We start from the raw sequence: 17,783 nt of genomic DNA, 5'->3' as shown, positions 1-17,783 counted from the left end.
GGAGACGGCTGACTCACCCTTGGCCCCAGAAATAGAGACTGCCTTCTAGCCCACCCTGCAGGGCCCCCCACCCCAGCCCAGGGAGCCCACAGGATGAAGGAACGTGACCGTGAAGGTAGCCTGTCTGTCCGGCCCGGCCAACAGCCTTCCTCCCTGCTTCTGCTGTGACCCATCCCCAGGCAGTCAGAATCCTACAAATCGCCTCCATGTCGACACCTCCTCGGTCCAGGTGCAGTGAGTGGGCAGAACAGTGTAGACACAAGGAGCCTGGTTGTCAGCTCAGGCTGCCCGGTTTCCAATCCTGGACAGAGGCTACATCAAAGGATCATCCCATCCGCCCCCAGGTCCTGGCACCAACTGCTCAGAATTCAACAATGACCCCATAATCAGTGCCTGCTGGCCCTGCCAAGGGATCCTGAACCAGCCTCGGTACCCAGGAAAGCCATACCAGCCTACCTCTGCGGCTTCTTCACGGTAGAAATGATCTAACTAATCTCACAGAACCAATGCCAGTTTCTCTTATACCGCATGTTGGTTCGATCCAAAACTACTTACCGAGGGCCTACTATGTGCTAGGCACTGTGACAGGAGTAAGAGAAGATGAAAAGCAAGCAGAGACCAGTCTTGCACAAGAATTTTATCTTTTTTCTAAGAGCAGGCTATTCAAGTGTTTCACAGGGAGAGGGAATGTGCGATCAAATGTGTATTTTGAAAGAATCCCTCTGGTTGCAGCATGAAGGACATCTGGGTAGGGCTAGATGGGCATGGAGGCCACGGAGGGACCTGACAGCAACCATGTGGGACATGGGTGCCATGTGGACTAGTGATGGAGAAGGAGAGAGGCTGGATGGAGTGGAGAGATACGGAAGAAGTAACGTTGGCAGGGCTCAGTGAGGGATTTAAAATGATAGGGTGTGGGAGAGAGAAGGAAGGGCCATCCGAGTAGGGAGATGGCATGGCCATTCAGTGAGATGGGGAGCCCTGGAAGTGGGACCAGCTTTAGGGACCAGGGCTGGAGGGACAAAGGCCATGGCTTTGGTTTTCAACATATGAAGGTTCAGAGGACATTGAATATTCTTGAAAAGATGCCAAGGAGACAATGGGACACATGACCAGGGAGCTCAAAAGAAAGGTGAGCCCAACGAAAGTTGAAGAGATGTTTAAGGCCCGGGGGTGGACGAGATCAACTGAGAACAAAGATTTTGTCTTGTTTTGTTTGTTTGTTTGTTTTGTTTTGTTTTAAAGATTTTATTTATTTATTTGACACAGAGAGACAGCGAGAGAGGGAACACGAGCAGGGGCAGAGGGAGAAACAGACTCCCACCGAGCAGGGAGCCCGATGCGGCGCTTGATCCCAGGACCCCGGGATCACGACCTGAGCCGAAGGCAGACACTTAATGACTGAGCCACCCAGGCGCCCCATCTGAGAACAAAGTTTAGTGAGGAGCCAAGAGGTCCATGCCCTGGGACGCTCCAAAGTGGAAGGCCGGGTGGAGGAGGGGAAAGTTGCAAAGGAGGAGGGAAGCAGTGACCCAGGAGGTAGGAAGAACATCAGATAAGCATTGTGTCCTGAAGCCAAGAGACATGTATTAAGAATGAAAGTGAGGTGTTACATGCAAGGTCAAGGGAGACAAGGACTGAAAAGTGTCCACCGTGTGGAGCAATATGGAGGTCATTGGTGCCTTTGCAAGAGCTATTCTGGGAACAGTGGTTGGGCTGGAAACTGTTTCATCAAATATTTGCTGATGAGCTACTTCCTACCAGGCTCTCTGCCGGGCAGGAGGTATACTGTGGTACTCAGGAGCGCCGCTCCCCACATTCTTCTAGCTCCCCACCTTCCTGCTAGACTCCTGCTAGTTGGTGAGGCCATGTGACTGGTTCTAGCCAATCAGTTGTGAGTAGAACTGATGGGAGTCACTTGCAGCTGGGACAGGTGTGAGACCCTCCAGGGCTCATTTTCCTTCTGGTGTGGGACTGGCAAGGTTCAAGATGGTGGCTGTTCTCTCAGGCCGAGCCCCAAGTCATCATGATGAGCAGAGACTCCCCACCATCTTCCTTTGGTGTTACCCTGATATTCTGCTACAGTGTCCCACATTCAGTTCAAGGTTCTGCCTGCAGACATTCCCCTGTTAGTTGCACACACACCCCCCAAAAAATTAGTGAATTAATTAATAAGCTTTACTCAATGATTAAGATTTGACCTCCCAGCTGAGAAGGTTCCCGGCACCCCAGCAAGCCACAGCCCTCCGGCGGGGAGTCCCTGTTGGAGCAGGTCACGGGGGAGATGGCCTAGGCAGAAGATGATGAGGATGTGCACGAGGGAGGATGAGATGATAAGAGATAGAGATGAAAACAAGATGCAGTTAGAAGAAAGATCATTGATAAAACTAACTGGGAGCGTCCATACTGAAATGTGCTTGCTCTGGCCAAGAAGGGGATTGTTCTGTCAGAAGGTGGGGAAGTTTTAAGAATGCAGGCTCTGTTGCCAGACAGACCTGAGTTCAAATCACACCTCTTCCATGTATTTGCTCTATGACGGCATGATGATCACATTTGTCGAATGTGACCTCTAGCCCCCATCGTTCTCCTCCACATCTTCCTATTGTTCCCACAGCTCCTAAGTGAAACTGGAAGATGCATGACATGCTGGCTGTCACTCCCAGGGCCCAGGCCTAGGGAAGACATCACCAACTATTCACAGCATTCTTTCCTAAAAGACCAGATGCAGCCTCAGAATCCTTCTTAACACAGTGCTCCAAGCAGCCACCACCAATTCATCACAGGTGGCTTTCAAGATAAAATGTTCTTGCTGTCTTTAGCCTTCTAAATGTCTTTCAATGTCACAATTAAGCCCTACCTGTTCCGCCTGCCTTACCTCCCGGCAGTCTTCCCTACTCATTTTATGTCCCTGTGTGTATTTCTGGCAAAGCGCTCCAGTGGATGGCATCCGTGCACTGGCATGACAGTGACTTCCACCAGACCAGGGTTCCTTGAGGGCTGAACCGTGACTCTTCATGTTGAGATGCAGCCCACCTTTCTCACCAGCTCTGCCTGCTGGCCCCCAGTGGGTACTAAATAAAGATGGGGAAAAAACGAAGGAAGGGTGCACCGGGTGAAAGGGGAGAGACGCTAGAGCTCACACTCCTCATCTGTAAAATGGGATAAGTGCCTCTCTGTTAAGGCGAGCAAAAAAGTCAGACATGTGCAGAGCACAGTGCCGGGGATTTAGAACAAAATGAAGGCACGAAGGAGGGAGGAAATGGTGTTCACCAGGAGAACACACTGGAAAGGAGGGGAACTGGAGGCAGAAGGGGAGAGAACAAGTTCTTAATGAGCCCTGATCATGTACCAGGCACTGTTCCAGGCCCTTGATGGTGGAAAAAAAGACATATTGCTGCACCCATGAATTACAAGCCAGAGGGGAGCAGCTCACCTTCTTAACCTCAGTGTGGGATGTAGGCACTGCCATGCTAAGACTTTATTCACTTCCCAGGCCTTTAGGATCAAAGCTAATCTCCTCAGCTTGGCATTTATAGAGTCAGGATAGGTGGGATCATGCTGCAGTAACAAACAGTCCCCTACCCCCTCCCAAATTTCAGTGGCTTGCACAAGTTTATTTGTCACTCAGGCAAATCCACATGCATCTAGGGACACTCCAGGCATGATCTTGTCTGTGTTGGTCCCAGATCAAGGGCTGCTCTGTCCCAGTGGCACCTCCAAACATCATCGCCCATTTCTCTTCTTCTCCTTGGGGAGGTTGAAACCCCAATCCTATTGCAGAGCCCTTGCCGGGCCACCTTAGAGCTGTCGCATTTACTCTTCTCCCTGTAGAGAAGACCCTGCACCCACTCCTGCCCTCGTCCTGCTGGCAGATGCTGATGCATCCTGGGATTCTGATGCAATGAGCCAAGCGGTGCCGTGGGGTTTGGAAAGAGAGGAGGGAGGCAAGGTGCTCGCCACGTTCCCTTTGGATCTCAGCCTCTCCACCTGAAAAATGGGCAGAATGGCTCTTGCCGCCTCAAGGGGGGAAAAGGTTGCCTGTTTTGGCCTCTGGGAAGAATAATGAAAACCCAACTAATGGGATACTTCAACTCACCCTGAAGACAGTCCCTCCCTGAAGACAGTCCCTACCAGCTATGGGCCGGGCCCGTGGAGCAGAGAGAAGAAAGAAATTAGTCTTGAGCTTGAAAGCCCTCAGTCAGCTGAAGGGGGAAGCAAGCCAAGGGGGTTCAAAATAGAGAAAGAGGAAGAAGCAAAACCAACTCATCTCCCCGGTTCCCTCCTACCACTGCACTGTCAGAGATGCTCCCCTCATTTCTCTTCCTCTTGGTGTCGTGGGCAGGCCGGGGCTGGGGAAGCCATACGGTTCCCCAGTGTGGCCACGGCCACAGTCACTGGACATGGGTTCCAGCCCCCTGCCCTGCCTGTGTGGACAAGTTCCATGACCTCTCTCACCTCCCCTCGCTCCCCCCCACCCCTGCTGGCGCTCCCCTCCTGGCCTCCAGTTCCCTCTCCCAAGGCCAAGTCAGAGCACGGTCAGCCCCAACCCCCAGCCTGGCTTGGCCCAGCTGGCCCCTAACCGGGGCACAGGACGCAGCCTGTAACCACATCTTGCAGTGTGATTCACTCCATCTGTGGAAAGACTGATGCAATTGTGGGTGAGGAGTCATTTCTGCTGATGAGCAAACCACAGCAACCCAATGGGGTGAGAGGGTAATCCGTAGGGGCCATCGGGACCCACCCTGAGAAAGGACACAAGGGAGAGCCCTCAGGCTTCCCAGGGCCACCAGCCGTACCAGGGCCCGGGAGGGATGGCGGGGGCAGAGAACAGCCCCAGTGTCTGGCTGTCCCCCCAGTGTCTGGCTGTCCCCCCACTGTGATGCAGCAGGGCTGGGGCCAGGACTATTTCTAGGCAAGGGCAGCCCAGTTCCAAGACACCAACTCTTTCTGGGACCCCCTGGTCATCCATCTTGCGCCCTGTGTGATATAGAGATGGATGTGGGAGGTTCTTGGAGGAGGCTGGGCAACCATGAGCAGGACTGCCTTGTCTGGGGACTAGCTCCGGTGCCTGGTCTGAGATCAGAGTCACCTTGCTGCCCCCACCCACCTGCACTGGAAGCATCTGTGTCTACCTCTGGAACATGAGCTCCCATAGCCAGAGCAGGTGCTAAGGGAATATATGGAACAGAATCTGAAATCCCAGAGGCCCGATGGCCCTTGTCCTGTGACCTGCCTCATCGGGCACACTCGCCCTTGGTGCCTGATCCACCACTCGTCTCCAGAGGCCCCAGCTCAGCCACCTACCCTGTGAGTCCTGGGTTTGTCCCCCTGACTATAGAGGAGCAAGCCCATGAACTGCCCTCTGTGGGTTACAGCACCCCCTTCCTCCTCAGAGCTCGGTGCTTGCTTCCAGGACAGCCGTTGTGCTCGGGTCTTTCCCTGTATTTCTATTACGTCTCCACCTTCCACATAAGCCATTCTAGACAGGGGCTGCGCTGGCCTGGAGACACCAGCCCTGCCCGGTGGCCACACCTCCCCTCTCCAGATCTTGATAGCTCCCTGCAAGAGAGGCATTATAACCTCGTTCTACTGAAGATGAACCTGAGGATCAGGAGGCCATATAATCCACAAGGACACTGCTAAGAGGCAGACTTGCAACAGGGACTTGAACTCTCTGCCAAATTCTCTGCCCAGAATTCTCTCCAGGCTCCAGACACCTAAACCAACTTCCTTCATGGGGTCTCCTGGTGAGGGCCAACGAGATGAGGGGCCCTCCAGGAGGTACCAAGCAGAATGTAAATACAAGGGAGCCACATAGAGCATGGGCCACGCCCCATCCTCACTGCCCCTCTTGCTCAGACTAGAAGCCCCCTGGAGCACCACAGAAGGCTGAACTTGACCATCAACGTGCAAGCCTGACCCCTGGTGACCATAACCTTGAACTGCATGGCCAGCCAGGAGGGCAGAAGAGGTCAAGAGGTTTGACACTCATGGTGGTACCACGGACTGGGCCCAGTTCTGACCGGCGGAGCTTACGGATCAGGCCGCATCGCTCAGCCCTCTGGTCCAGACGGCTCTAGAACCCTGCGCAACAGGGCCTTCATCACAAAACCCCTCACGTGGAGTTTGTTCTTGGGGTGTGCTCTTGAACCATAAATCCCAGGTCACCTAGCAGGCAGATAGTTTTAGCCCCTTTGTACAGATAAATAAACTGAGACCAGAGCAGTGAAAGAAATCCCCAAGTCCAGTAGTCAGGGAATCAATGACAGACCCTATACTTGAACCCAGATTCTCTGACTTAAAAGGGTTATCCTCCCCGATTTTCCTAAAATCTCCACCCCCTGGGTCACTTAAGGCAAGAAAGCAATGGGGAAACATGGCCTCTAGGACATGCGCGCAATCCGTGTGCAAACCAAGTGCAACCTGCCGTGCTCTGCCTCATGAGAGTGCTTGCTTCCAGGACAGCCGTTGTGCTCAGGTCTTTCCCTGTATTTCTATTACGTCTCCACCTTCCACATAAGCCATTCTAGACAGGGGCTGCGCCAGCCAGGAGGGCAGAAGAGGTGAATTTGTTTTGGGGCGCCTGGGTGGCTCAGTCGTTAAGTGTTTGCCTTCGGCTCAGGTCTTGATCCCGGGGTCCTGGGATCGAGCCCTGCGTCGGGCTCCTGCTCGGTGGGAAGCTTGCTTCTCCCTCTCCCACTCCCCTGCTTGTGTTCCCTCTCTCGCTGTGTCTCTCTCTGTCAAATAAATAAATAATCTTTAAAAAAAAAAAGTGGTTGTTTTAAAGAAATGTATTAAAATAAATGCACTTACTTAAAATAAGCTTCCTTAAATCGATGTAATTTAAGATAAAATACCCACAAGATAGCTTCCCCCCATCTCCCAATAGCCCATAAGCACAGGACGGCGGATCTGATAACATCGGGTCTAGAGCGGATGGACAAGACTCTAGGGGACGGACGAGACTAGGGGTTGCCGGATTTAGCGAATAAAAATACAGGATGCTGAATTAGATTTGAATTTCAGATAAACAAGGAATGCACTATTTGGGACATACTTACCCTAAAAAAGCATTCCTTGTTTATCTGAAACTCAAATTTAACTGGGTGTCCCCTCTTTCGCCTGGTAATCCTAGACCAGCTGTCATTCCTCACAGAAGGAACAGCCTGGGCCCCCTGGGAGGCACGGAGCAGGTGACCTAGGCAGGGAGAGGGGAGCCACTGTAGGCTTTGAGCGAGGGAAGCGACCTGCTGATGTTTCTTTTCTCAGGGATTATTCTGACAAGCAGGTGGGGAATAAGCTGAAGGGGGAAGCTGCTAGCTAGGGAGGGCAAAGGGCTGGCAGGGCCGCATGAGGCAGAGCACGGCAGGTTGCACTTGGTTTGCACACGGATTGCACGCAGGTGGGTAGTGGAGCGTTCTGGACGTGCTCTGACCGTGGCCCCGGCTGGGATCCCCCCCTCCACCTCTGCTCCTTCGGAGTCTTGTTGCTTCTCACGTCAGTTCCCCCGGGGCCGGTCCCCTCTCGCACTCACACCCGGGCTCCCACACCCCCCTCTGACTTCCGGCTCCTCTCCTCCTCCCTCTGCGGGTTCTCCTCACCCCGCTGTCCCCTGACAGGCTGTCCCTGCGTGCATCTTCGGCAGCCAGAGCAAGCCTGGGAAGAGGGAGGGAAGCCACTTTGCTGTTGTTTTCGCTCTCACCTCAAGCTCCCATCCCCCTGGGGGACCCAGCCAGGGGACCAGTGTCCAGCTTTCCAGAGAGAAGCCTCCCCTGTCCCCAGGGGCCTGACAACCAGAGCAGGAAAGGCCTCCTGTCACCACCCCTCCCCCAAATCAGGAGGCCTCTGTGCCCTTCAAGAAGCTGTTGTTCACCCCTCAGACCTCAGGTAGAACGAAGCTACGAGCACCCAGGTCCTCTAGACAAAGCACCTCCCCACCCCGCTGCCAGGAAGGGCTTCCTGGTGTCCAACACCCCCCCCCTTCTCCTGCTGCATTTTTTTTTTTTAAAGATTTTATTTATTCATTTGAGAGAGAATGAGATAGAGAGAGCATGAGAGGGGGGAGGGTCAGAGGGAGAAGCAGACTCCCCGCTGAGCAGGGAGCCCGATGCGGAACTCGATCCCGGGACTCCAGGATCATGACCCGAGCCGAAGGCAGTCGCTTAACCAACTGAGCCACCCAGGCGCCCCTCCTGCTGCATTTTATCCTGCCTTCCCCTGAGCTGAATCACAGGAGATGGGGAAAGCTGGTTTTCCCACTCTAGCTAGATCAGAGGTCAAACTTATTCCCAAATTAGGTCACTGTGAGGGTGGAAAAGGGGGGACCTGGGGCAACTCCAGGGACCTGTCCCTCACTTCAGCCACATAAGTGCCATTTATCCTTGGTTTATAGACAGGAGCTCCTTGTAAAAGTCATTTTTTTTTTAAGGGATCCACCGGTGAAAATATTCACCTGTATACATTTGAACTCCATGGGTAAATCTGCGTGGTACCCTTTGTTCTCTTGTATGAAGACTCCCTGAGCTCAGCCTTCCCTGCTCCACATCCCAAGACCCTTGCCCCCTCAGCTTTTATTCCCTTCCTGTCTTTCTCCCCGAGGCTTTAAAATCCTGGTGCTGACTGACCCTCTCTCAGAAGGCCTCTTTCTCAGAATCCCCACAGCAGCTCCCTAGCTCCACATTGGCTGTGGATTCATGGTCCATTTCACAGATGCAATCACTGAGGCCCAGAGGCAGCAGAACCCAAACTGGATCCTGGGAGTCTGACTTTGGATGCTGGCCCTCCCTCGGGGGGCTCCCACTGCATCCCCAACCTGAGCTGCTCACCAGGATCCCCGTCCAGGGCACAGGAATCCCAAGTCTTTAGATGGCCTGACTCCTGTGGGAAGAGTTTGCCTCAGAGCTAGGAGCTCCCTGGGAGCTGTGCTCTAATCAGTTGCAACCCCAACTTCCCTGTGGGGAGAAGAATGAAGAATGAAATTTCTGGGGCCTCGGCCCTGGAGACCAATCCCCATGGAGCCTCCTCGCTGCAAGCATCCAGAGGCCCACCACCTGTCTGTCACCTGTTACGTGGCAGGAGAGGAACGTCCAGCCATGCGGGGAGACAGCTTCTGGCTGAGAGAGATGCCACGGTAGTGCTGTTGCTCACCCACATGCAAGCTAAGAGGAGACGCAAAGCCCTGCTCACAGCAGTCTAGGGCATCCCATGCAGCTGTCCTGTGTTCCAACCACCAGGGACCCCAGAACCATCCAGTGGCTCCCATCCTTCACTTGGCATCAAAACCAAAAACACAGACACTCCAATAGCACCCACAGAAGTTCAGTTGACCAGGGTTGAGGCCTGGGCCTCAGGATTGTTTGAAAGCTGCTCAGGTCATTGGCACCCTGTAGTCTAACCTCTCTCTTTCCCAGAGGAGGAAACTGAGACCCCGGCACAGGGGCTGGTGACACATTAAAGCTAGGCCCCAGGACCACTGGTCTGGAATTGGGGGGCCTTTGCACCGCCAAACCAGTGTGCCCCACAATAGTCAGGCCAGGTTGTGAGAGATCAAAGGAAAGGGGAGAAGGCCCACCTTGGTTCCCACCCCCGGTTGGAAAGGCTGGCCTGTCCTCCTGAGTGAGCCAAGTGTTTGCTCTCAGAATCTTCTTCATGAGTCAGGTAGTGGGAAGGTGACCGAGTAGGCAAACAGCCATTTCTGCCCTGGTTAGCAGTTTTGAGCACCTACTTTATGCAGACACTCTTGCTAAATCTTTTGCTGGCATTTGCTCATCCCTGAGATCCGCTGTTTCTGGCTGGAATTGCTCCACATTTTCCAAGAGAAAAATGCGAGCTGGTGTCCATCACCAGATGAATGGATAGAAAGTGTGGTTTATATACATAATGAAGTATTACTCAGCCATAAAAAAAGGAAATCCTGCCATTTGCAAACAACATGGATGGACCTGGAGGGCATTATGCTAAGTGAAATGAGTCAGACAGAGAAAGACAAATACCACATGAGCTCACTTATGTGTGGAATCTAAAAACATGGAACTCCTAGAAACAGAGAGCAGCTTGGTGGTTACCAGGGGCTGGGGGTGGGGGGAAGCAGGAGAGCGGGTAGAAGGGTACAAACTTCTGGTTATAAGATGAAGAAAATCTGGGGATGGAGTGTGCAGCATGGCGACTCTAGGTGACAATCCTGTACCGTGTACTTGAAGGTTGTAGGAGAGTTGCACGTGACTGTTCTCACCATAACAACAATAACAGCATGCTAATTATGGGGTGAAGGATGTCAGCTAACCTTATTCTGGGAAACATTGCATCAAGTCATCACTTTCTACATTTAAACTTACACAATGTTACATGTCAATCAGATCTCAGTAAAGCTCGGGGCGGGGCGGGGAGGGGGAGGCAGGAACCCAAGCGGGGCTTCACCCGACTTTACTAGGCAAGCCCTGCTTAACAAAATCCAAAAGGTCTTGCTTGGAATTTCTGTCTGACAGCCAAGGAGCTTCAATCCTTGCTCAAGGCAGGCAATGCCTGGTCCGGCTCCAGGCCTGGCCACGCCTGGCCACGGCTCCCGAAAGTGCCGAGCACAGCGCCGAGAGTCGGGACACCTGAGTTCTAGTCCCAGCTCTGCCCTCGTCCTCGGGGCAGGTCACTTCCCTTCTCTGGGCCTCAGTTCCACCATTCACTAAAATGGAGGGTTGAACTTTATCGAGGATCTTTGAAATTGTTCTGTGAGGGTCAACATTTTCTTCAAGTAAAGCTGCGTGCGGAACACACAGATGATTGTGAACCTGGCAGCAGGGCCCACACAGCCCTCCCACTCCCCGAAGCTTCATTCTGGTTAATGAGGCCCCCTTCCGTTCTGTCATCCTGGGATTCGGTGCGAGGAGGGGGAGAGGGGCAGATGGGGTGTGAGTAAGAGGGGAGAGTGGGGCAGATGGGGCCTGGCAGCCCCCTCGGTTCACATCCAGATTGCCCCTTTCCTACAGGACGTGGGGCCCGGATATTTTGGCGTGTTTCCCAATCTGTGAAGTGGGCACATCAGGGCTGTTGGAAGGATTCTAGAAGTCATGCAAAGGGCCCAGAGCAGAGCCCAGCAGTTACTCTCCAGCTGTTAACTATCTGCTAGCTGTGGTTTTCCGTGTTGTTATTTTGTTCCCTTGTGGTTTGCATGCTCCTTTGATTGGGTGGGGGCAGGGAAGAGTCATCGAATTCTTAGAGCCCGTGGAAACCTCCTCTTAGAAATAAAGAAAGAAAGTGAGGCCCGGAGACAGAAGAGGCCTTGCCCGAGTTCACGTGGTGAGTCAGAACCGAGCTGGGCCCGGACCAAGGCCTGCAGAGTCCAGGGGAGCCCTCCTGGCAGGCGGGGCACCCCGCGTGGTTTCCCCCTGCTGCAAGGCCTGGCACTGGCCTGCGTGGGCACGTCCTCCCACACGCCCTCCGCCCACCGGCCAGCAGTGCAACCAGTCACCCCTGGGGACGCCTCGGGGCCCCCCTCGGAGCACAGCCTCTCTTCCCCTGTAATTGCACTAACTAGCCCCTGGGGATGGGGGAACCTGGTCCTCGTCCACATGAGTCAGGTTTCCAGAGCAGAAACCTCAGGCAGCCACATCGCACAGCCTCGGCCTCGTCTCTGCTCCCCACAAACCACTTCCTGCCCGTTCCTGGCACCAGCAGACCCGAGGCTGCTGGCAGCGGCACGGCCCCGGCCCTCCCCCAGCCCGCTGCAAACCCACCCTCCCGCCCACAGGTGGGGGCAGGAATCTGCCTGTCCAGGTGAAGGGGCCACCAGCTGGGGCACCAAGGCCTTGGAAACCAGCCCCCCCTCCCCAACAAAACCCCATCCTGGCTGTTCACGAATCCTCAGCCCCTGTAACCTGACTGTCCTCACCTCCTCCATGTCTGCCCACTGCAGAGGGAGGAACCGAGGTGCCAGGCCGGCAGCCCCCCGCCCGTTCGCCCAGGGCTGGGGCCCAGCTGCGCCCGTCTCTCCACGGGACACTGCAGGAAGGACAGAAAGAGCACTGGCTTTGGAGTCAGGCCGATGGGAGTTCGAAGTCCAGCTTTGTCCTCACCCTACTGTGACTTGATCCGATGACTTCACCTTTCTTAGCCTAAGTGTGTCCACCTGTAAAATGGGGAGCATAATATTACCCCTTCCAGCTGCGACAGGAAGAGGAACTAAACCAATACACACAAAGCCTACACAGTGCCCAGCACACAGGAGATCCTCAATAAGCACGAGTGTCCTTCTTCCTCCACAGTGTGATGACACAGCACAGGGTTGGGTCTTCCCTCCGGTGGGAGTCAAGAGATTGGACCCGATCCCAGCACACTCTGACTTGCTGTGTGGCCTTAGGCCAGCTGGACTACCTCTCTGGTCCTCGGTTTCCTCATGCCAGGAACGGTTTACCAGGTCTCCCCCAGCTCTGACACTCCAGGACAGGGGCTGGGGGCTGATAGGACAGTGACACTGGGGAGGGCAGAGGTGAATGGGATGTGGTTATCACCACCATCATGGTGATGGGGCAGTCTCTCTGTGACCATGATGTGGGCAGGGCTGGGGCTGCAGTTCCGCTCAGAGAGGGCACAAGAGGCAGTCCCCAGGGGCACAAGCGCTGGGTGGGGTGATGGGCCCATGCTCAGGACAGCAGGCGCCCAGCACCTTCCTCCACCTGGCTGGCCTCACCGACCCCGCCCTGGGGTCAGGCCCAGTGGGTGGGCACCGAGGTCCTGAGAAAAACCAAGGCCCGTCTCTCCCTTTCAGAAGCCTTTGCCAGGGAAGGACAGACTTCACAGTGCATGATCAAGAACAATGCTAATAATAACAGCACATCATGACATTTATTCACCGCTCCCCCCCAGGCCATGCCTGTGTTGAGCCCTTAATGAGCATTATGTCATTTAATGCCCTAACAACCCCAATGAGGTCATCACTACCATGGTTTTGACTCTGCAGTTGAAACCAAAGAGAGAGAGACTACAGTCCCTGGATCTAGGGCAAGCAGCAGAGTGGGGGTCAGCGTGCAGACACAGGGTAGGGCCCCCAAGAGAACAGAGGTAGGAACAAAGCACCAAGGGGGGGCCAGAGGAGAGGACATTTTCTGTTGGGGGTCTTGGAAAGGTGTCCAAGAGGTGAGGGCGTTTGAGTCAGCTGCCAACAACACTAGCTGCCATTTATTGGGCACTTGCCAATGTCACGTACTTCTCAGCGGCTAGGTGAGGGTCTCATTTAGCTCTTGCTTCCCACCCATGTGGTGGGCACTATTATTATTCCTTTTTCTTGGAGGCACAGCAAGCTCAAGGCTTTACCCAAGACAGGTGGAGCAGAGGTCAAGCTGAGAGAGCAGATCAGAGCACGCCAAGCTCAGGAAGGAGCAGTAGCTGAGTGGCTGGAGCCTTAGGGCCAGAGAACAGGGCCCAGACAGGCAGGCGGGGGCCCCCGTCCTGACCCCCCACCCAAACACACCCTGCGGAGAAGGGACCAGGTCCTCACTTCGCACCAAAATTTGGCGTTCGAGCTTCAGGGCCTCCCTCTCCCCGAGTGAGGCTGTTAGTCATCCTGTGTGGGACTGATGCACAGCCTCTAAGTGAGCTAACAGATAATGGGGCCCCTAATACCCTCACACCCAGAAAGCTGGGGAGAGGCTGGGGTGCTGGGCCTGGAACTCGTGCCCTCCAGGAGAGACGGGAAACCTCAGTCTGCCCTCCTATCCGAACCAGCAGAGCAAATGCCAGTGTGATTCTTTTTTTTCAAGACACAGAGTAAACAAGGCGAGAGAAGAGTTTAGGTCTTCGTTTCCCTCGACTAAAGACGGTCGGAAAGGCAGGGTTGAAAATGCTGGAACCCAGGTTGGCAAACAGAAAATTAGTGGCAGATTAATTTCATTGTCTCACCGGGGAGTGGAATCCTGTACATTGAGTATAGGGTTAAAGGGAGATTAATTTTCCATCTAACCAGGCTGGAGGGAGTAGCCTGGAGGGGATTCACGGGGGTTCCCTGCCCTTGGGGTACAAGGGGGCCAGTTTCAGTGGAAGAGAAGCAAGGTTTGTCCTGGGGGGAGTGTGGTGGGGCAGGACTGGCAGGCGGCCCCAGCCCCCTGATAGCTGGGAGGGAGGCACTGACTTCTACCAAGCTGGAGCCACTATGGCTGTGACCCCTTTAGGTAGCTTCTCGGTCCTGCAAAGTCCTGCTCGGCTCCATTCCATCTCATTCACAAGCCCTTTGTGTACCCATTCTATCCTTCCTTCCTTCTAATGGATAGTAACGTATGTATTATAAACATGTAATATGCCCCACATAGTCTTTATGTCATGTTACTAAGTGTCAGCACGTCCCTTAGAGTCATTCAGTCCATCCTTGCAACAAACCCATGAAGAGATACTATGATTGTCCCCACTTTACAGATGAGAAAACTGAGGCACAGAGAAGATAAGTGGTAGAGCTGGTAAGCAGCAGAACCAGGCTTTCCCTCCAGGCCATCTGGACACCAAGTCTGTGCTCCTCGCTCCTGCCTCTCCAAATGCAGGCTTTCATAAACGGGGCATGCCTGTACTATGTGGTGTTGTCTGGGCTATTTCTGGGCCCCGCTGCAGTGGCCCATCTCGGACTGAGCCCCACCCTGCCCACATCCCTCACTCACACATGCACCATGAGGCTCTGCCCACACTGGAAGCATCTCAGGCAAGCTTTGCAAGTTGTCCTTGGGCCCGATGGGGAGGCCCTGGGCCGCAGCTGCTACACGCAGGTGGAGAGCGAGCCGGATCCAGCAGAGAGACCTGCCCACCCACGCAGTCCAGTGCTGGCCGGGGCTGGGCGGTGCTGCTATCTTCACTGTGGGGAGCGGGGGGTGGAACAGGCCAAGGCCAGCCAAACCTCGAATGCAGGCTGCTCCAGCTGCCTCCCAGACCCGCGGTTAGGACACGGAACCCAAAAAGGCCGGTCTAAGAGAAGGGAAGGCCACAGCCTGCCAGGCCACTGCAGCCCAAACCACAGTGTGGCAAAGCCAGGGAAGGCTTCATGAGACTCCCGGCTGGGGGCAGGGACGTGCGAGCGGGTTCAGGCTGGACCAGTATCTAGTCCTCTCTCGGGGATGGCAAAGAGCCTTCAACTTACAGGTCGACGCCAATCAGCTGGCAGTGGCTACCTGGAGAACTCAATGATGACGCCGCAGTCACATCCTGGCTCAGCAAGGAAGAGCTCTGGGATTGATTAGCAATGTCTGCTGCAGGTGCCAACGCACCAGAGGTGGCCGCGTGATTACAGCTTGTAGCCGTCCTTGTTAGCTCCATCATATTCGCATTAAGGGCCTCCCCACCCAGCAAGGCCACGGCTTCATGTCCCACTCCCCTCCCATCCTGCTCACCTCAAGTCACTCCCGCCCCCCCCGCCCCCCCCCCCCCCCCCCCCCCCGCCACGGTTAAAGTTCTCTGACCACATTCCTGAGGACAGTGCATTAGCGTATGCTTCAGGCAGCCTTTGAAACATCGTGTTCCCACCGCCTCCAAAGCGCCCCCATCCCCACCTGCCTGATGAACTCATTTTCCTCCTCGGAAACTCATCTACCTATCATTGCCCCGATCCCTACCTTGATGAGGTCCTCACTTTCTCTTCTGCACGTTATAACCAACAGAAGTAACGCTGCTGAGTCATTCCCAGGCCCGACAAGGGGCCAAATTCATGACGTGCTTCACCCTCATACCTCTTTAGGCACCCTGCGTTACGTTCAAAAATGATCCCGTTTTACAGATGAGGACCCGACACCGAGCGACGGTAGGAACTTGCCCCAGGTGCCCCAGCTGGGCTGTGATGGAACCGAGCTCCGACCCCACGTCTTCATCGTTACGCTATGATCCGGCGATCGCCTTCCCTCGCTGTTGCAGTAACACACCGAGATGTCCTTTCTTAGGACCTGTGTGCCTGCCTTTCTGGACAGTTGCTTCCTCTAGGGGTGGCGAGGGCCGTTTCTCGCCCATCCTCAGCAGGGAGCCCCGGGCCCAGCACACCCAGGAGGCACTCCTGCAGTGGTGGAGAGCTTACTTGTCCCTGTCCCCTTGCCTCACAGCTGCCCAATCCTCCCCTTCCGGGACTTCCCTCAGCCCGGCCAGTCTGATCTGCACAGTCCAAGTTTAATAGTGTCCCATGGGGGCAGACAGAGCCTCTGGGACCTCTCAGGCTGCGCAGGGGTAGGAGTCTTTTCTATATGAGTGGTTTCTCTCCCCCAAAGAGGTTATAAACTCACAGTGAAAGAGACAAAGTATACCTTTTCTATTTTAATTGAATTATATTATAGTTTTTTATTTTATTTTTTATTTTATTCCTTGTTTTTGCTTCTAATTTATTTGAGGCTTCCATTGTATCAGGCATGGGCTGGGTCCAAGGGAACAGGTCCCCCTCCTAACACAGTGTTATCAAAGTGGGCTCTGTGGACAATCCATTGTTATAAAACACAGATTCCTGAACTCCCCCAACCCTCCAGAATCCAATCCTGTAGGACCAGGAAGGAGCTCTGGACTGCCCAGCTTGAACAAGACACTTCTGATGCAAATCCATCCACAGTAACCATGCTGTAGAAGTCCCCAGGTTGGCATCCCAGCCATCAGCTAGGCTGGAGGTCTGGTTGCATGGGGAAGGGGGCGCACGGGGGCTCCTGGTCTTCCTGCTGCCCACAAGGGCCACGGGGTTCCTAATTCCAGCTGTTCCCCCTTTAGACTTATTTAAAAATCTCTTGCTTGGGAGGTTCTCTCTGCTTCCTCAGGCTGGGTTCAATGCACCATCACTTCATCCATACACACGCCACACGGTGATGGCCTGGTAATTTGTCTCATACCCGTCCCAGACTGTGAGCTCCTTGAGGGAAAAAGCCTCTGCCTAACCAGTGTACCATGTCTAGCCCATGATACATTTTTGCTGAATTAAATAAAACATGTTAACCTGCTGGGTACAGCCTGGCTTAAAAGCACAGGGGCTGGGGCGCCTGGGTGGCTCAGTCGTTAAGCGTCTGCCTTCGGCTCAGGTCATGATTCCAGGTCCTGGGATCGAGCCCCGCATTGGGCTCCCTGCTCTGCGGGAAGCCTGCTTCTCCCTCTCCCACTCCCCCTGCTTGTGTTCCCTCTCTCACTGTGTGTCTCTCTCTGTCAAATAAATAAATAAAATCTTTAAAAAAAAAAAAAAAAAAGCACAGGGGCTGCCTATCTCTCTGGGTTTCAGGGGCAAGTGGGTCAGGGTGGGGGTCAGAGAGGAGGAGGGGAGGCTGGTACCACCTGGTACCAGCCCCCCAGCAGGCGTGGACAGGGAAGCCTGGCAGAGCCCCTCCAGTGGGACAGTGGGATGTGAGCACAGACATGTTATGATCCAAAATGCAGCCCCAGATTCTGCCTCAGAGAATCCTGAACTGCCAAGGACAGAAGGGACCTCTGGAGGTCTGCACCATGAGCCCCCGTCATGCTCTTCTCCCGATGAGCTCCAAGGGGTAGCTGCTTTTGTCCACCCAGAGGTGGCTGAATCATCACTTGGCTCTCCCATGCTCATGACTAAGAGCGGATGCTAACTGGTGGCTTAATTAGCGAGTACATCCAGCACTAGCAGCCATGCGCAGAATCTCCAAGCAGCCACGCGCAGAATCTCCAAGCAGCCGTGGCAATAATGCAGGCTTGGGTCTTGCTCCCGGCGGTGTGACTTTGGAGGCACAATGCCTGCCTCCCTGGGCTTCATTTCTCTCTCCTGCGAGATGGCCATGCCTCACAAGGCTGTGCGGAGAAATCAATGATAAAGCCAGCCACAGGGCCTGGGA

The 17,783-nt window shown here is 54.4% G+C and overlaps 1 long non-coding RNA gene across 1 annotated transcript in view; it reads right to left on the bottom strand.

Moving 5' to 3' along the window:
* LOC144382879 (uncharacterized) overlaps window positions 1-15,403 on the bottom strand; it is a 1,041,026-nt gene extending 1,025,623 nt beyond the window's left edge. The window contains exon 1 of the long non-coding RNA XR_013450422.1: window positions 15,367-15,403. This is a non-coding gene — a long non-coding RNA (uncharacterized LOC144382879). The remainder of the gene's footprint in view (window positions 1-15,366) is intronic.
* Window positions 15,404-17,783: the final 2,380 nt, after the last annotated feature.

Source organism: Halichoerus grypus, chromosome 8 (assembly GCF_964656455.1).
Source record: "Halichoerus grypus chromosome 8, mHalGry1.hap1.1, whole genome shotgun sequence".
Lineage (NCBI taxonomy): Eukaryota > Metazoa > Chordata > Mammalia > Carnivora > Phocidae > Halichoerus > Halichoerus grypus.
This window is presented reverse-complemented; position numbering and strand designations above follow the sequence as displayed.